Here is an 18531-nt window from a genome sequence, read left to right as displayed (position 1 = left end):
TATGTTAAACAATTCTCTAATGGTAACTTCATTATCCTATTATTATACGTTGATGATATGTTGATTGTAAGACAAGATGCTAGTACGGTTTGTAGGTTGAAAGAACAATTGTCCAAGTCCTTTGATATGAAGGATTTAGGTCCAGCAAAGTAGATTCTTGGTATGGACATTATCCGGGATAGGAGAGCTAGAAAGCTGTGGTTGTCACAGGAAAAGTATGTTGAACAAGTGCTTGGTAGATTCAACATGCAACATGCTAAATCAGTTAGCAGTTCACTTGCCAACCATTTTCATCTAAGTAAGAAATCTTGTCCAGTGTTTAAGGAAAAGCAACTAGCTATGTCTAGTATTTTTTATTCTTCTGCAGTCGGTTCTTTAATGTATCTTATGGTTTGTACAAGGCCTGACATTGCTCATGCAGTTGGTGTAGTAAGCAGATTTCTTTCTAATCCAGGGAAGGTTCACTGGGAAGTAGTGAAATAGATTTTTAGATATTTGAGGGGTACCTCAAAAATGTGCTTGACTTATGGAGTTTCACAACTAGTTCTAGAAGGATTTACTGATGCTGACATGGTAGGTGATCTTGATGGTAGGAAATCTACTTCAGGGTATTTGTTCACTTTTGCAAGAGGAGCTGTATCTTGGCAATCTAAGTTGCAGAAGTGTGTTGCTTTGTCAACTACAGAGGCTGAGTATATTGCAGCAACTGAAGCATGTAAAGAAATGCTTTGGATGAAATGTTTTCTTCTTGAATTGGGGTTGAATCAAAAAGAGTATACGATATTTTGTGATAGCTAGAGTGCGTTAGATTTGAGTAAGAATACCATGTACTATACTAGAACAAAGCACATTGATGTTAGATATCATTGGTTACGTTCAGTGATTGAAGAACAACAGATGTTATTAAAGAAAGTCCATACTGATAAGAATATAACAGATATGTTAACAAGATACTTCCAAGGGAAAAGCTTGAGCTTTGCAGTAACTTGGCTGGAGTGAGTTCCCTGGCCAAGGTAAGTTCCAAATGAAATTGCTATGGTGATGAATCTCCTCCTAATGGGGCTGGAGGGGGAGATTGTTAGAAAAATGGGGTCCAGCCCCATGTAAGTGGTTTTGGACCAAGTAAAGGCCATGGGCCTTGATCTTTCATTTTACTCAGAGTCCTAGCTACTTAATTAAAAAGGAGGTAGGGTTGTTTTAAGTGTGTGTCGAAAACCAAGTAGAGAAAGAAGAAAAGTAAAAAAAAGCAAAGAGAAAAAAGAAAAGGGAAAGTTGATCAAACGGAAGTCGATCCGTGGTCCGATTGAGTTGAAACCTTGTCAAGAGGTTTATGATTCAGAGTTCTACATTCTGAACGGTGAAGATCGGGTTTGAAGCTCCCTAAGAACAAATGCAGGGTGTATTTGTTGAGTCACTTATTTGATGAGATTTCTCCAATTGTTTCTCTAGTTGTTGTTTAGCTCTAGTTTTAGCTAGAGAAGAACTTTGTATACCTATTATTTGATAGTGAAGATTTTTCTGGTGGTCTGTGGTTTTTTCCCTCTACACTGGAGGGTTTTCCATGTAAATCTTGGTGTACTTTATTTTTTTTTGCGTCTTTGATTATTGATTGTTGTCTATTGCTTCTGTATTGTTGTGATTATTGCTTCAGGGACAACACATGCTGATTTGCTTGTTGTCCTCAAACAAAACATGTATATAAATGAAAGTTGAACTCATAACGTGTTTCACAGACAAATTTTGAGTGGCATTTTGTACAATGAATTGATCATATCCAACCAATATACCACATAAAAATTTTAGAACAATTAAATAAGAAGTCTGGCTTATTCGACGAATTAAATAATCCAAGTTTTTCCTTTCTTGATATTTTACTAGAGCTATAAGCAATTACATTAAGCATTAACAATGTGCCAAAACTTATTAATGTAGGAAGTAAGCTATGTCAAGTTGGTATTATAGTAATCTCATGTTGATGGACTACCAAAATTATTTAGATCCGGATTAAATTTGGTTAATATCAAATCAATTACTAATTATAGTGATACTATATTATGACATATCCAATCATGTAGTATGATTTTAATTAAAGTATGACCTAAGTTATTTTTGTATATACTCATAATCGGATAGTGTAAGATTTGCTAACAATGGACTCCCACTTTCCTTCTTATAAAGTAGTTCTCTGACCCATCAAGAAAAAAACTAATTTCAATTCAAAAAAGGAAATAGAGAGGAAGTGTCTCTCTAACGACCAAAAAATCCCTTTCAATGCATCACCGACCACCATGAAGCCAACAACTACCAGTGAGTTAGGCGGCATCGACAAAGTCACCTCCTTCCAGCAGTGGCTCGGACACCTTCAGTTCAGTAGGTTTCAACTGAACCCACTTAGAAGTTAGTGTTTAAATTTCTGTTTTAGCTTAAATTAGTTGACTTGTTGAGTATAGATTAGTTCGACAGTTAGTGCCCATTAGCAAACGACTTTTGACTATATCTCTTTCAAGATAATTTTCCCCTAATGAGATGGTCTGTAAACAAGATCTCTTGTATATAACTACTAAAAAATAAAAGATCTCTTGTATATATATGTGTCATGATCAATTAAGCACGCTTGAGGACCATGATGGCATGGTCTCAATAAAAATATTACCCTTTGATCATGCATTTTTTTTAGATTGTTACAAAATATTACATTCATATAATGGATTAAATAATCAACTACTATATTATAATTAAATTATAATCACAAAATAATTAACTAACAAATTAAAATATAATTAAATAATCAAATTCACACACAATAAAACTTAAATTTAAGCTTTCAATCATAAAACTAAAAAGAAGTGAAGGGTAGAATATGTTAGGTTTCATTTAGGTTGAGATTTTTCCAAATTCTTCTATATGATCCAGAATTTCATATTCTCTCCCAACAATAAAATAAACATATCTTGTATCTTCTTCAATCCTTTACTATAGTCAATTAAGGTAACGTTTAGTATATAGGATGATGATAGGATATAATGATAATTATATTATGTTATATTTAGTTTGTATTTAAAAAAAAGGATAAAATTGTAAGGAGGTTTAATAATCCAATTATATCTTTGAAAATTACATCAATAATTTAAATTGTATAAATTTTAAAAAATAATTTTGATCAATAAATAAAATTATTATATTTTAATCCTTATACATAATAAATATGAAATAAGATAATATTATTTAATATAATCTTATCATATATAATTTTATTCTATTCAATTTATAATCTCGTAAACCGAACATTAACTTAAAATTAAAATAGTATCCTTTTTAGAGTTAACTACCCTTATAAATATATTCCCCATAATTATTTATATTTATATTTTTTGCTGCATTTTATGGATGGATGTCCAGTTGCAAAGTGAACTTTTTAATATGATGATAGCCTTTTAATCGAGCACTCAAATGAATTTTTGTGAATTAAGGTCAGACCATCAATGTTACAAAAATTAATTACTATCTTAATCACAATTTAGATCCACCTATTAATATGAATTATACTAGATACTAAAAAAGTCAACAAAATATAAATAATTATATTATAATTTTGCATGATTAACTTTTGTCGTAATGGTTTTGTGTCCGTCCGATGAATTTGAAAGCGAAATAAAAATAATGGAGTCGCGCACCAATCTTTTTTAGCTAGGTGCGATTGGCCACCTATTAAAACATATCCTTTTAATAAAATCTTAAAATTAATTAAAAATTATTAAAAAGATAATTTTAGGGTCTACGCAACAGTCTGAGTTTGGGAGTCGATTACGTATGGGGAAGGATTAGAACCCCCATAGCGCCCGTTTAAAACGGTATCAATTAACTACGTGTTATCCTTTGATTTTGATAAAAACCAGTCCTATTTTCGATGTTTGAAAAATAATTTTCTTTGATTTTTTTTGTTTATTGTTTTTATATTCAAATATTAATTGAGAAAAATAAATTAGAACCTTTTTATTGAAATAATTCATAAAATGTTCCAGTTCGTTGGTAACATTAGAAGAACTCTTTCTCACCTAGAGATTTCTTAGGCATTACTTCTCGGAATACCTTAGAATCTTATCTTTGGAGGTCCAAATTTACTTTTCGTAAAAAATTATGTCATGTATGCAATGCAAATAATAACATATTGATGCACACATTTTATTCTTTTTCAAAAATTTTATTAATTGTTTTATTAATTTTTTTATTTTTAATTTTGAAGAAAAAAATTCATTGTATTGAAGTTTTTCTATAAATATTCCAATACATTGGTAATATTTTAAAAAAACTTTTCACCTAGGGATTTCTTAAAGCATCTCTACTCGGAATATTTTTAGAATCCCATCATTAGATAAAATTTCTTTTCTACTTATTATTATTATTTATATTTTTATTATATTAATCAATTTTTATTTATTACTAACAAAAAGAAAATTTTTATTATATTGAAAAATTTTTATAAATACTTCAATACACTGGTAGTATTTAAAAAAATTCTTCTCACCTAGAGATTTCGTAGGCATCAATATTCGGAATACCTTTAAATCTCATCATTGGATAAATTTTTTTTTTCTTATTATTGTTTTTTTTATCAATTTTGTATTAATAAAAATTTATTTTTAATAAATTTAAACATTTCTACATACATAAATATTAATAATAATTTAAAAAATCTTTAAAAAATTAAAAAAAAAATTTTTTTACTTGAATCGGACTGGTCAACAGTCCGATCAACGCGGGTCCGATTGACAAGGTTCGGTTTGGCGGTTCAGCGGTTCAAGCACGGTCCGGTTCAGTCTGGTCCAATTTAGATGGATCGATTAGAGCTTGAAGGAGAAACAGGTCGTCAGGTCGGGTGCACGGATCCCGGGTTGAGTCACGGGTCGACGCGCAAATCCTCAGAGGTTAAAACGACGTCGTTTTAGGCATTAGTGAAATGACATCGTTTTGGGCATTAGTCAAACGACGTCGTTTTGGGTTTTGACTGTATATATAAAACCAAAATTTTTTCGGTCATTTTTCTTCTTCTTTCCTAAAAAAATCTCTGCTTTTCCTCTCAAGCAAAAATAAATCAAGGGACCGACCGACCGTCATCCCCGCCACGTCGCTGCCATTCGTCGATCACAGGTCGCCGTCACCGATGGTTGAAAAAACCCAAAAAATCCTCCTCATCCCTCTAAACACAGATCTGGGCTTGGTTTCTCCTGAAAGTATCACAAACGACCCAGATCGACCTTCAAAGTTTCATAAAAAAATTTTTTTTGTTTTATGTGTTTTTCTGGTTTGTTTTTTTTGTATGTTTTTGTAGGTATATTTTGGCATTGGGTTCCCTTTTTTAGGGGACTATTTTTACTTTTTTTGGTGTTTCTGCAAAAAAAAAATTTCAACAGAAGCTCTCTTTTTTTTGTAAAATATTTTTGCTCTTTTTTTTTTCAGTTCTTCTTTTTTGTTTTTTATTTCGTTTGCAGATAACAAGCTCTATTTATAGAGCTTTTTGGGATTCAAATCCCAAGTCTTCTGGGATTTGAATCCCATTTTTTCAACTGAAAATTCAGGTTTGCCATTCGTGATTGGCGGCTTGTCGGTTGGCTGCTGGCAGCTAGCGACGATGATTTTGGACTTTAGGGATTGTGCATTTAATGCACTAGATTTGAACCGGATAAAGATGAAGAAGAAGGGAAAAAGAAAGGAGGAAAGAAAGAAGAAAGAAAAAAAATAGAAAACGGCAAAAAAATTAAATAATAATAAAAATAAAAAATGGTGTTTACAACTTTATATTATGAACTTTTGCAATTAGTTAAATATTTTAATTCATAATTTAACCAAATCCCATTTACTGATCAATGGTAACACTTGACAGAAAGTTATTTTTATGAAAAAACTTGGAAATATTGACTGAGTTGCCTTAGTATGACTTTTTCTTAACTAAATCTTCAAGATTTCTTTATCCTGCTCTCCCTCTTTATATATAAAGGTTTATTTAAATTTTACAGCGAATTGGAATTTATAGAAGGAAAGCTTCTAATTTCATTAGCGAGAGAAAAGAGAAAAAAAATCCAGCTGGTTTGCAAAGATCTGCAGTGTCTTTTAGAAGGCAAGGATCTTCAGGGCATGTTTGGGACGACAGGTTTTTGTCAAAGGAGATAAACCAAGTAGAACAAGAACAACAAGAAGAAGAAACCAAGCAACTACAGCAAGAAGAACAAGGATAGCTGCAAGACAATAACCCATAAAAGATTGATGTTATTGTTGCGCTTGAAGCAATAATCACAATAATATAGAAGCAATAAACAACAATCAATAATAAAAAACGCAAGAAAAACAAAGCATACCAAGATTTACGTGGAAAACCCTCCAGTGTAGAGGGAAAAAACTACGGACCACCAGAAAAATCTTCACTATCAAATAATAGGTATACAATGTTCTTCTCTAGCTAAAACTAGAGCTAAACAACTAGAGAAACAATTGGAGAAATCTCGCCAAATAAGTGACTCAACAAATACACCCTGGATTTGTTCCTAGAGAGCTTCAAACCCGATCTTCACCGTTCAGAATGTAGAACTCTGAATCATAAACCTTCTGACAAGGTTCCAATTCAATCGGACTACGGATCGACTTCCGTTCAACCAACTCTCCCTTCTCCTTTTTCTCTCTACTTTTTCGGGCTTTTCTTCTTTCTCTACTTGGTTTTCAACATACACTTAAAATAACCCCACCTCTTTTTTATTAAGTAGCTAGGGCTCTGTGTAAAATGAAAGATCAAGACCCATGGCCTTTACTTGGTCCAAAACCACTTACATGAAACTGGACCTATTTTCCTAACAGTTATTAAGGATGTTAAGCCGATAAGAAACATTGAACCGATCAATACCATTGAAAGAAACCAATCTAATGGTGAAAGACGAGGTTACCGTACTAGTAAGGTATCCGTTGCTATTGAGCCACCTTTTCCAAAGGTTTCAGCTTGTGGTTTTTGCAGTGCTTTCGGGAAACAAACCAAGAATCATATTCATAGGAAAAAAGCCTGGTAAGCGTAGATCAAGATAGGTTTTTGTCTGTTCTTTTCCTCGTATTTTCCTGTGACCGGAGGTAGGAATTCCGGTGAACATAGGGGGTTTAAGTTTAAGTTTAAATCCAACTCAATAAATTGAGATGTGGGACTTAAGGAAAAAAAAGATTATTCTTTTAAAGCTTAAAGTTTCTTTTTTAAAAAAAAAAAAACAGATGGATGCCTTTGGATGCCTTTTTTTTAAGGGGATGTTTAAAGTTTTGATTTTTTTTTTATTCTGATAATGTTTCTTGTTTCTGTTTCATTCAGAATTTTGTGGTTTGGGTGGATGTAATTAAATTAATCTGTAAATGTTTTATTTGGTTTTTCTTGAGATAATTTTCACATGTACGAAAGGCAAAATCTTGATTTCACTCTCCTTTCTCTTTCTTTCTCATTGTAAGGCACCTTTGGCATCTTGGGTTTGATTTGATTTACTTCTATTTTTGTGTTTTCCCGAATAAGAACAAAAGTTAATTTTTTTTGGGTTATTCTTTTTCCTTTGGATTCCTTAAGATTCTTTTCTAGTAGGTTTCAAAATTCCTGGGGTGTTGGGGAGCTCTAGTCTCATTTTGTGGGAAAAGGGTAAGTTTACAAGAGAATCTCTCCCCTGTTCTGTTCTGTTATTCTTTGGCAGAAAATTTGAGGAATTCAGGGGATCTTCAAATAGGAGAGAGTGGACCCTTGCCCCCAATTTGCTCTTAATTCTTTTACACGCATTAAATTAGTTTTTTCAAAACATTTTTATTACAACCTTAATGCCGTAACATATTTATTTGTAACTTACTTTACACCTGCTTTTCTTTCAATCAAATTCATCTAATCATAACAACACCAAAAAAAAAAGAGTATAATTTTAAATGCATCATGTCCATGAAGATGAGTGTACCTTCAAAATCGTAGGGAAAAAAAAAATAAGCAGAAACAATGACTAGGGATAATGTTGTAAGTGATGGTTTGCTACTAATGCAACCCATAGGAACAAGAAAGGAAGAGATTTAGGAAAGACACTTCTCAGAAATTTTATCAAGGATAATAGTTTTCTCACTATAATACAAATTGACTATTAAAATCGTTATTCCAATGACATAGTGCTTAGTTAAAGAAATTTGGCATTACATTTCAATAATTTTTTAAACATGAATCACATAAACACATATGAATATATACGAGAGATAATGATTTAAATTTTAAGAGATAAGATGTAAAATTATGTTAAATGAATGTTAATAAAAATATTTATAAACTGCAAATAATATTTAAAATATCTCTTCATGAATCAACATATTTTAGGTGAAAAATCATCATTTTTGGAATGAGTCAATTAAATAAAAATAATATGAAGATAAATTAAATTATAAAAAAATTAAAATTAACACATTAAATAAACAAAAAATTATAGAGTACAAAATTCTATTCAAAATAAGAAGAAAAATAATAACGAAAACCCAAACACAAAGTTCAAAAAGAAATCATTAAACATCCAAAAATGGTCCCAAAATTTAATTCTCAATTTTTCTCGCAATACTACTCTTAAATATTGATAAATTCTGTGTCTTTGTCAACATATGTCACCACTACACCACTTAAGTTGCTAACTTTCATTCTATGATAATGATAGATGATTGCAATAGTGGCCATGCACTTGTGCGAAATCAAGTGGTAAAAGAAATGAAATGGGATTTTAATAAAGATCTCAAGTTGTTTGAAATGAAATAATCATAATTAACCCATCAATTTAATTGATATATATAATCACTTTTAAAAAATAATATATAACAAATGCAAAACTCAAATTTCAACTACTGTAATTTTATCAATCTTAATTAAAAGATATTGTCCTTGTACCGAAGAAGATAATGGCAACGATAAATGTCTTTGCAGCCATGTATATTTAGCCCATCACGCCGGCAATGAACAAAAGTCAATGGCTCTAGTACTTTTAATTAAGAATATAATTAGTTCCGCATAATGTGAAAATATGATCAAGTTACATTATGGAAAGTGTATTTTCAATAAACTTTACATACAAAAGTACAAACCATGAATTTAGGGGTAAGAGCATTCAACCGCTAGCCGCAGTGAATGAACAACTCAAACCGAACTGTTTAGCATGCCGTGAAATGAATGGACTTTGCATTCCATTCAAAGAACTCCAATGCTTTAAACGCGAACCAGAGATCTTCCCAAATAACAAATCTATTACTTTGAAGCTGCATAGACTAGCTTTTATATATGCCTCATTTGTTTTGCATCATCCTCCGACTGGATTTGTCTGTAAAAATATGAGATAGCGGGCACCAAGCTTCAGCAAGAGGCATCTCCAAGTTTTGAACAGTTTTGAAAGTTATAGGAACCATCTTAGCGCGTTCCACCCAAATGATCACACTGATCATGCTGCAAAATGCGTGCCTGCCACCCTGAAGCATCTACTTTGATAGGCTGGCCATCACGATCCAAACCAGATGTCTTTCCACAACTGCTCTGAATCCATCGATACTGCAAGATGACAGTAACGATAAGAGATTACAACCACAGATAATTTAAATCTGTGTAACCACAGATAATTTAAAACAAAATTCTGAATTGAAGATGAATATGACTATGAAAGTGTATCCACCATTGATGTAAGCCCAAGGAGGGAACATGGTGGTGCCATTTCACAAACAAAAGTATGACAGCTGGGACTCGGTCGAGTATCATGGCTAGGAAGAGTTAGGATGGAAAGTTAAGGCAAATTAATTAGGATGATTAGAATATTATAATATTTTAACTACGCATCTACCTTTCAATTTTATACTATTTCTTTTGCTAAAACAGGTATGATATCTAACGATTATTATATGTAAATCTATAGAAACGCAAGTTCATATTTTGTCCTTAGATCCCCAACAATGGTGCCTCGAAAGGCCACCTTGGGGCCTCAACCCGCTGGGTCATTGCTTAAGCCGTAATTTTCATTTGAATTTGACTACCTGAATACGTGTGGGAAAATTACAACTTAGGTCTTTCTTCATAGTAAAAAGATGGTCAGAGTAGGCAGGAATACTCCCCAGTCTGTTATCCCAACCCTTAATTGCTAGAATTAGTCACTTGTAGTTTTCTCTTTAGAATAAGATATATTATTATTATTATTATTATTATTATTATTATTATTATTATTATTATTATTATTATATATGATTCTCGATAATTTTACTAAAAATTTTGAGCAATTTAAAATTTTATTAACGTTTTATGGTATTAATTTATATAATATCATGTGAATAAAACATAATGTCCATACTATATCTTGAGACATAATAATATCTCTAATTCTATATATGGGTAGTGAGTGTGAATAAGGGACCTTGTTTGCCCTAACATGGGAAATGTTAAGCTAAACCGACCCATTATCAATTATATGTAAGTGCTCTAACATTTTAACATTATCAAAAGTTTTTAATCAAATTAATCGAAATGTGCATATAACTCTTTTTAGTATATATCAAGATTCAAATTGCGGAACTCAATCTTTTTAAGAATCATTAGATTAAGTCTGAATTGTTGAAAATACATCATTTTACTAAGCATGACTATTAGGATTTAGGAAGATCTTTGTACAAGTTATTAAATTTACAAAAAAAAAAAAAAGAAGCACCATTGCATGTCCTCCCACGATGTTTTCCATCTATAACTTGAACTTGTTGGTATCTTTTACTTGAAAATTCTAGCAAGGCGTGCTCCTACATAAAAAATGTGAAATGGAATCACAGCCTATTAAAATAACCCATTTTTTATTTGACTTCTTAGCTATAAATATGGGAAACCAAACCATCATCTTATCAACAAAGAGAGTTGTGCAAGGAAGAAAGAATTAGACAAAGCTATCTTGCAATTAAAATGAAGAACAGCTCCATGCCTCATTCATGCCACAACTCCAAAATTCCAGAACCAAATGTCCATAACTTCAAAGATCCTAGAGCCATGAGGTCCAATGTCAGAGGGAAAAAGCCATTGTCGACATAAACGAAAGTGCTGAGGCATTCATCCAGAAATTCAGGCACCAACTTTTGCTCCAGAGGCTGGAATCCATTGAGAATTACGAGAAAATTTTGGCTAGAGGACTCCGATCGATTGCCCTTTCTTTTATCTTTAAGAGTTTGCACTGGTATTCTGTGCTAGCTTCTTCCAATTGCCTCATTAATCTGTTTTTTTAGCTTGTATTTTATCAATTATGGATGAATGTATACAGATGATATGGAAGGTTGAAAATATGTAAAAGAACAATCCTTCATATATTATATAATTAAATTAATAAAGCTTTTTTTTTTGTATAATTTGTACTATATTTTCATGGTGAATGCTCGTCTGTTTTTCCCCTGTAATCTCCATCTCTGTTTTCCACATCTGAGAATCTTGCAATAAGAAGAATATCCCTACTTTAAAAGCAGTTATTTTATAATTGAAAATCCTTTTCTTTTTTAATTTTACATTAAACCGAATACATTAAAGCATTTGACTGCCGTAGAGATTAGTAAATTACCGGATCCTTTCCTTTAAATAAAAATCTAAAAAGCAGTGCAGAAGCTCCCAACTGCATCATCGCTATCTAAATGCATCTCACGAACCACGGTGCATTGGAGGTCAAAATCCCATTGCATTCCATTGCTTCGATGTGATGGAATCAAACGGGTCCTTAATTTCAGTTACTAGTATTAACCCCTGCATTTTCTAGAAGGATAAGAATTTTTTTTTTTATTAAATGCATCGTTTGGTGCTCTTTTAAATTGTTGAATTCATATATAAATTTTTAATATACAAAAAATTTATAGATCTATTTTTTTTCTAATTTTATAATTTTTATTTTTTAAATTATTTATATTTTAAGTTATTTTATTTTCATTAAAAAATAAAATAGTTATTCTAGAATGTTAAATAAGGTAAATTAATCATTTTATAATTTTGAGAAAGGTAAATAGTCATTTTATAATGTTGGAAAGATGTCTAAATATAACTTTTTGGGAATCTTTTAATATATTTTTAATTTCTTTGTTAATTATATTTTAAATTATTTTATTTTGATTAATGTGTCAAAATATATCTTCTTTGAAAATTCTTTTAATATATTTTTAAACTTTTATTATTAACATTTTAAGTTATTTTATTTTCATTAAAGGGTAAAATGATCATTCTATAATATTAAAAATGATAAAATGATCATTTTATAATATTAGACAGATGATAAATTATAATCTATTTAAAAATTCTTTTAATATATTTTTAACTTTTATTGTTAACATTTTAATTGTATTTTTAGCAATTATCTGCTTCCTGCATATAGAAAACACACGGGACCCATTTTCCATCTATTTTCCATACATCACCAAGAGAGAAATTTCATTTTCAAATTCATAAATGATGAAACACAGTGTTGCAAGAAGACAAGAAAATTCCAATAAAAAGCATAGAAATCAGCAGCCAATCGAAAAAAGTAAAATACAAGATCGCATTTCGGAAAGGGGGAGACAAGTCCTAGCATCCAAACAAGACGAATGAATATGGCCTTGTGTAGGTTGAGAATTTTGGGTTGAGACAAGCAGTTTCTCTCATTTTAATTTCAAATTTTCTTTGGATCGCTTATTCATGAACAAAAAATCGAAGAATCAACTCAACCAAGAACTCTCTTTCGTTCATCTGGTTGCCTCCAAATAGCCACAAACAGGCAGAGGCAAGACAAGAAACCTTTACCAATTCTAAGACCTATGAAGGAATGGCTAATTTATTTAAAGGTAAAATAATTATTTTATAATATTAAAAAAGATGAAATTATGATCACCAATAGAGATTATGTTTAACTAAAGCATCTTTGTTGTTAAGAAATAGTAATAGTATGAAATGAGAGATACAGAAGGGATGAAACGTAAATCCAAAGCCAAAATGAATGCCAAATCAATGATCAATTTTAAGAGCATGGCAATGTCTTAAAAGAGGAAGAAATTGCAGGTTTCAGCTTTGGAGGGAACCTTTTTGCCAACTTCCGTCCCAATCCAGGACTCAAGATTGGTTGGGATTTAGATTTTGTGGGCTTCAGAATCCTATCAACTACGCTTAAATATCTCTAAGATACATAAACATATATAAAACTACTCAACTCTCTGCAATCTTTTATTTTTTTATTTTTTGTTTTCTTAACTCTCCTCTGCCTCCAAAATGAACTTCCATTGGACAGGTGCAATCATAATTTTCGATTCTTTATCGGTTATTCATTTGATTTTTCAGCATTACATTTGTATGATAGATTGTAGATGAAATTGTAATTCCGGATAGAAACTTGAATCTAATTAATACGAGATGAATTTGTCCAATTTGGAAATTAGATTGACATTATAACATGACCTGTTGTAAAGGTAACCTAGTGATAGACCATAACCCTAAAATTGAAACAAATCTAACTACGTAAATGAGGTGTGAATGATAGCTATATATCCTAATATTTTTTGAAATTTATGAAAGGATAGATAGAAAAATCCTATTCAAATTCTGATTTTTTATGAAATTTTTATTTTTCGTTCTATGATAAATAAATTAGGATAAGACTATGTGCTCATAACATGATTTCCAACAAACTCTTTCATGTGAATGGCATTTCAGACTGTATATCAATCAAAACTAGTTCCAACTTGTGCATTAAATTAGTAGATTTTGAAACCCCAAATCATTCACAACAAGAGAAGGGGGCCTTATATAATTTTAAGTACTAGAAAAACTTTAGAGAATAGTCCATTTTTAATTAATTAAAATAAGCTCATAAAATGATCAATTCCCTTGGGATCACATCTAGGCCTTGTCTTTATTAATTACAAAATAAATAATATTGAACAAACTACTAAACCAAGTGAAGAAAAATAAGGACTTGTCCATACAATAGTTAGACAAGAACATGAAAAAAACAAAGCAGATAGGGTGCCTTTTTTTTCATGATTTTTATTAACATGCACCTAAATCAAATGACTCAGCTCTGCTCCTGGAGCTGCTCTTACTGCTGAACCACTTGCTGTATCTACTGACACTGCAGCAGTTGCGCATTCACTCTGGAGCATGATCGAGCCATCTCACCTGCCAGTGGGATCACTGGTAGGTAGGTTATCACAGTTGCATATCTCAATCATGAACCCATTTGGGTCATGGAAGAACAGTTGTTGAACATAGATCCCGCCTTCTTCCACAATTGCCCGCACGTATTCCAAATCCATTTCCTTTCAGCTTCTTCTCCACTGTCCCCATGTTCTCACACTAAACATGGGAATACAATTAGTAAATTAATTACCTAAGCCGCAAATCTATAGTTACCAGGGTTCCTCATCAATTTATAATTGATCCATCTTCTTGTCAATTGCATCATCATAAACAAATTAATAAACGAGAGGGCCATGCATACACTGAGCTATTTTAGTGTTTCTAATTAGGTTTTTCCTCCCCACCAACTAATATTCGAACATGATTACTCTGAAAAAAAAGGATAAAAAAAGAATATTTTATATAATTATTTAATAAAAAAATCATAATCTAAAAAAAATTACAAATGTTATGAGTTAAATTCAAATCTATTAATTATCATAGTTAAAAATAATTATATAATTTGATATGTAAAACTATATATAATTCTTTTATGTGAAAGAACCTGATCTATTGATGTGAAATTTATTTTTGGTGAACTTTTTTATTTAAAAAAGAATTTAAATCCTTTTTAATAATAGATAGATATCTTGCTCTTTCTAGATAAAATGTGAGGACACATTTTAAAAAAATTGTTATTAAGTGAAAATGAAAAAGTTAAAATTTTTTAAAAGGAAATGCAATAGGAGGATTTTTAGAGTTGTCATTGAATTTGGATATATCTAGTTAATAATAATTAACTATTATAATTACTAGTAATTGACTATATTTTTTATAAAATTACAATTATAAAAAAAATCACAATCATAATAAATATTATATTCATATATATATAAATTATAGACCAAATTAAAATATAATTAAATAAATTTAATATGAAACTAAAACAAATTCATATAATAAAATTCAATTTAAAATCTCAAAATTTAAAATATTCGTGCCATTGAATCAAAGTTTAATTGGCAAGTTTTTTTTTTGCTTTATTACTTTTAAGATCCATTATTGCTATTCACAAGAATTGTTACCATGATAGATGGACAAGCCGAAGGACCCAAAAGTCAAATATGAAAATTGTGTACGCATCAAATTTAAGTGGAGAGCTAGTATTCAGCCTTTCAATCAAATTGAAGAACAAATTGTGATAAATATTTTATATAATTGGACATTCAAATTAGGGTGATGGGAATTGAATTACTCATAGTTTATAAAAATAACATTTATGTGTACTCTCAATTTGTCATGACTCTACGTTGTGTTTGGTGGGATGAAAAAAAGAAAGGAAAAAAAATTTTTAATTTTTTTCTTAGATTAAAGGAAAAAAATGATTGGATTCATTTATAGATTTTGTCTTTCTAAATTCAATCTTTCAAAAAGTAAGTGAAAAAAAAACATAATAATCATTTTATTTACTATTTTATTTTTATTTTTTGTTTATTTTTCCTTCCTCATGTCAAATATAAAAAAGAAAACCCAACATTTTTTTTTGTTGTCTTCTCACTTTTTTTTGTTCATTTTCGTAACGGTTTTAAGGTCGTTTGACGAATTTGGAGACGAAAATAAAAAATAGAAAATAGAGTTGCCATCAATTTTTTTTAGTTAGATGTAATTGGTCACCTATTAAAACATATCTATTTAATGAAATTTTAAATTTAATTAAAATTTATTAAAAATATAAATTTTAGGGTCTACGAAATAGTTTAGGTCCGGGAGTCAGCAACGTGTGGGGAAGGATTAGCAACCCCCAGCACTGTTTAAAAATGGTACCAATTAACTACGCGTTATCCATTAATTTTGATAAAAATAGTCTTATTTTCAGGGTTTAAAAAAATAATTTCACCTAAAAAGCTAACACCTTGAATTTTCATTTATTGGAATTTGAGTTTTCTCTTTTTTTTATTAAAAATTTATTATTCAAATTTTATTTGGGAAAAATAAGTTATAACTTTTTTATTGAAATAATTCTTAAAATATTTCAGTATGTTGGTAACATTGAAAGAACTCTTTCTTATTTAAAGATTTCTTAAGCATCGTTTCTTGGAATACTTTAGAATCTCATCCTCAAAGGCTTAGATTTACTTTTCGTAAAAAAATTATGTCATGCATGTAATGTAAATGCTAACATGTTAATGCATACATTTTATTTTACTTTTTGGAAATTTTATTGATTATTATTATTTTTTTAATTATCATTTAAGTTTTTGAAGAAAAGAGGAATTTTTATTATATTGAAGATTGTTTATAAATATTTCAATACATTGGTAATATTTAAAAAAAATCTTCTCACCTAGGGATTTCTTAAAGCATATTTACTCGGAATACATTTAGAATCCTATCATCAATAAAATTTTGTTTTTTCTCATTTTTTAACACTTTATTCTTAATTTATTAGTTAATTTTTATTTACTATTTTATAACAAAAAAAGAAAATTTTTATTGTATTGAAAAATTTTTATAAATATTTCAATATATTGGTAGTATTTAAAAAAAATCTTCTCACTTAGAGATTTCGTAGGTATCACTACTTGGAATACCTTTGAATCTCATTATCATATAAAAATTTCCTTTTCTTACATTTTTTATTACTTTATATTATTATTATTATTATAAAGTTTATTTTTATTTTTTAAAGTTTATTTTAAAATTAACAAAATTATAAAAATTTTAACTAAATATTTCATCATTTATTTTTTTTTACTAATGAATTATTTATCACAACAAAAAATTATTCTAACAAATATAAATATTTTAATATGCATAAATGCTATTAGAATAATATATAAAAAAATTCAAAAAGAATTCAAAAAATTTTTTTTTACTTGAATCAGAATGGTCAACTGTTGGGTCAATACGGGTCTGATCGATTCGACTGCTCGATCTGGTTGGTTCGATGATTCAATGCCGGTCTGCTTCATTCTAAGTTAGTTCAGCTAGACCAAAAAAAGTCAATTCGAAGATGAGTTGTTGAGTCGGGTGCATAGACCTTGGGTCGGGTCAATGGGTTGACGTGTGGATCCTAGGCTTAAAATGATATCATTTTGGTCTTTTAATTGAAACGACGTCATTTTGGCTTTCAACTTTAAATGAAAACCTCAAATATTTTTAGCTCAATTTTCTCTTTTCTTTCTCTCTCTACCTCTTTCTCTCTCAGATCCCCTCTCTCTATCCAAATTTGTCATTCATCGTTTGTCATGTCAACTGTCATAGATGGTCGTTGACCAGTTGTTGAAAAATCCAAAAAGCTTTCAAAAAATTTCCCTTGCCTTCCTAAGCATAGATCCAACCTCCTTTTCACCAAAAAAGGTCCCAAACAACCTGAATCGACCTTCAAAGTTTCGGCCAAACTCTTTTTTACGGTATTCTGACTTGTTTGTTTTTTGTTTTTTGAGACTGATTTTGTTTTCTCTTTTTGTAGGGACTCTTGACATTGGGTTCCCTATTCCTAAGGGACTAAGTTTTTGTTTGACTTTTTTTTGTTTTTTTTGCAAAATGCTTTTTTTTTGGTAAGATCTTCTCTTCTTTTTTTCAGAGGTCAACCACAGAGCTCTATTTATGGAGCTCCAGCTATACCCTATGCCTAGTAAGTGGCACAGGGCTTCGCAAATAGGTGTGTAGTATATGGCACTCCAAGCACCAGCCTCTTCTTTACTCTTTTTTTTTTTATTTTGTCCAGTCTTGGCCCTATACTTAAACGGGTGGCACAAGGCCTAGCAAGGTTTGATGGTGCTAGTGGTGCTATGCATGGCACCAAGCACCCTTTGCCTCCTTTGTTTTTTCCTTTTCTTGTATTCTTCTAGTTGTTTCTTTTTTTTTGGTATTTTGTTTAATTTAACAAAAAAATAAAATAAACTAAAAATAAAATAAAATAAAAAATAGGTTGGGCCTAAAGAATGAAATAGGCTTAAGACCCAATTAAAATCAAACTTTAGGCCTAATTGAATTGAATTCAGGCCTCGCCCTGAGAACCTAATATACCCGACAAATTTTAAACCAAGACTCAATTAAAATCTAGATAAATTTGATGTCTACATTCATTTTCCTTCATTTTTGCTGGAAAATTATTTATTAAATTCAATTTAGATATAAAAATTATACATATATCAAATAAGTGCCAAAAATTAGTATACTAAAGGCATTGTAATTTATATGAGCATAAGATACTAGAAATTCCAATTTATATAATTTACCTAGAAATTTTTTATCTATAAAAAAAAATTGTCCCCACTATTCTAATTTAGAGCCAAATTATATGTGACATTTAAAATGACTTTAATGTTAAAAGTGTCTTTATAATATTTATAAAGAAG

The 18531-nt window shown here is 30.1% G+C and overlaps 1 pseudogene; it reads left to right on the top strand.

The window, feature by feature from the left end:
• Positions 1-10951: 10951 nt before the first annotated feature.
• LOC149510743 (uncharacterized) lies at positions 10952-17678 on the top strand (annotated as a pseudogene).
• Positions 17679-18531: the final 853 nt, after the last annotated feature.

The sequence above is a fragment of the Durio zibethinus genome, chromosome 28, assembly GCF_047325235.1.
Source record: "Durio zibethinus cultivar Kanyao isolate XHJ-2024 chromosome 28, ASM4732523v1, whole genome shotgun sequence".
Lineage (NCBI taxonomy): Eukaryota > Viridiplantae > Streptophyta > Magnoliopsida > Malvales > Malvaceae > Durio > Durio zibethinus.
This window is presented reverse-complemented; position numbering and strand designations above follow the sequence as displayed.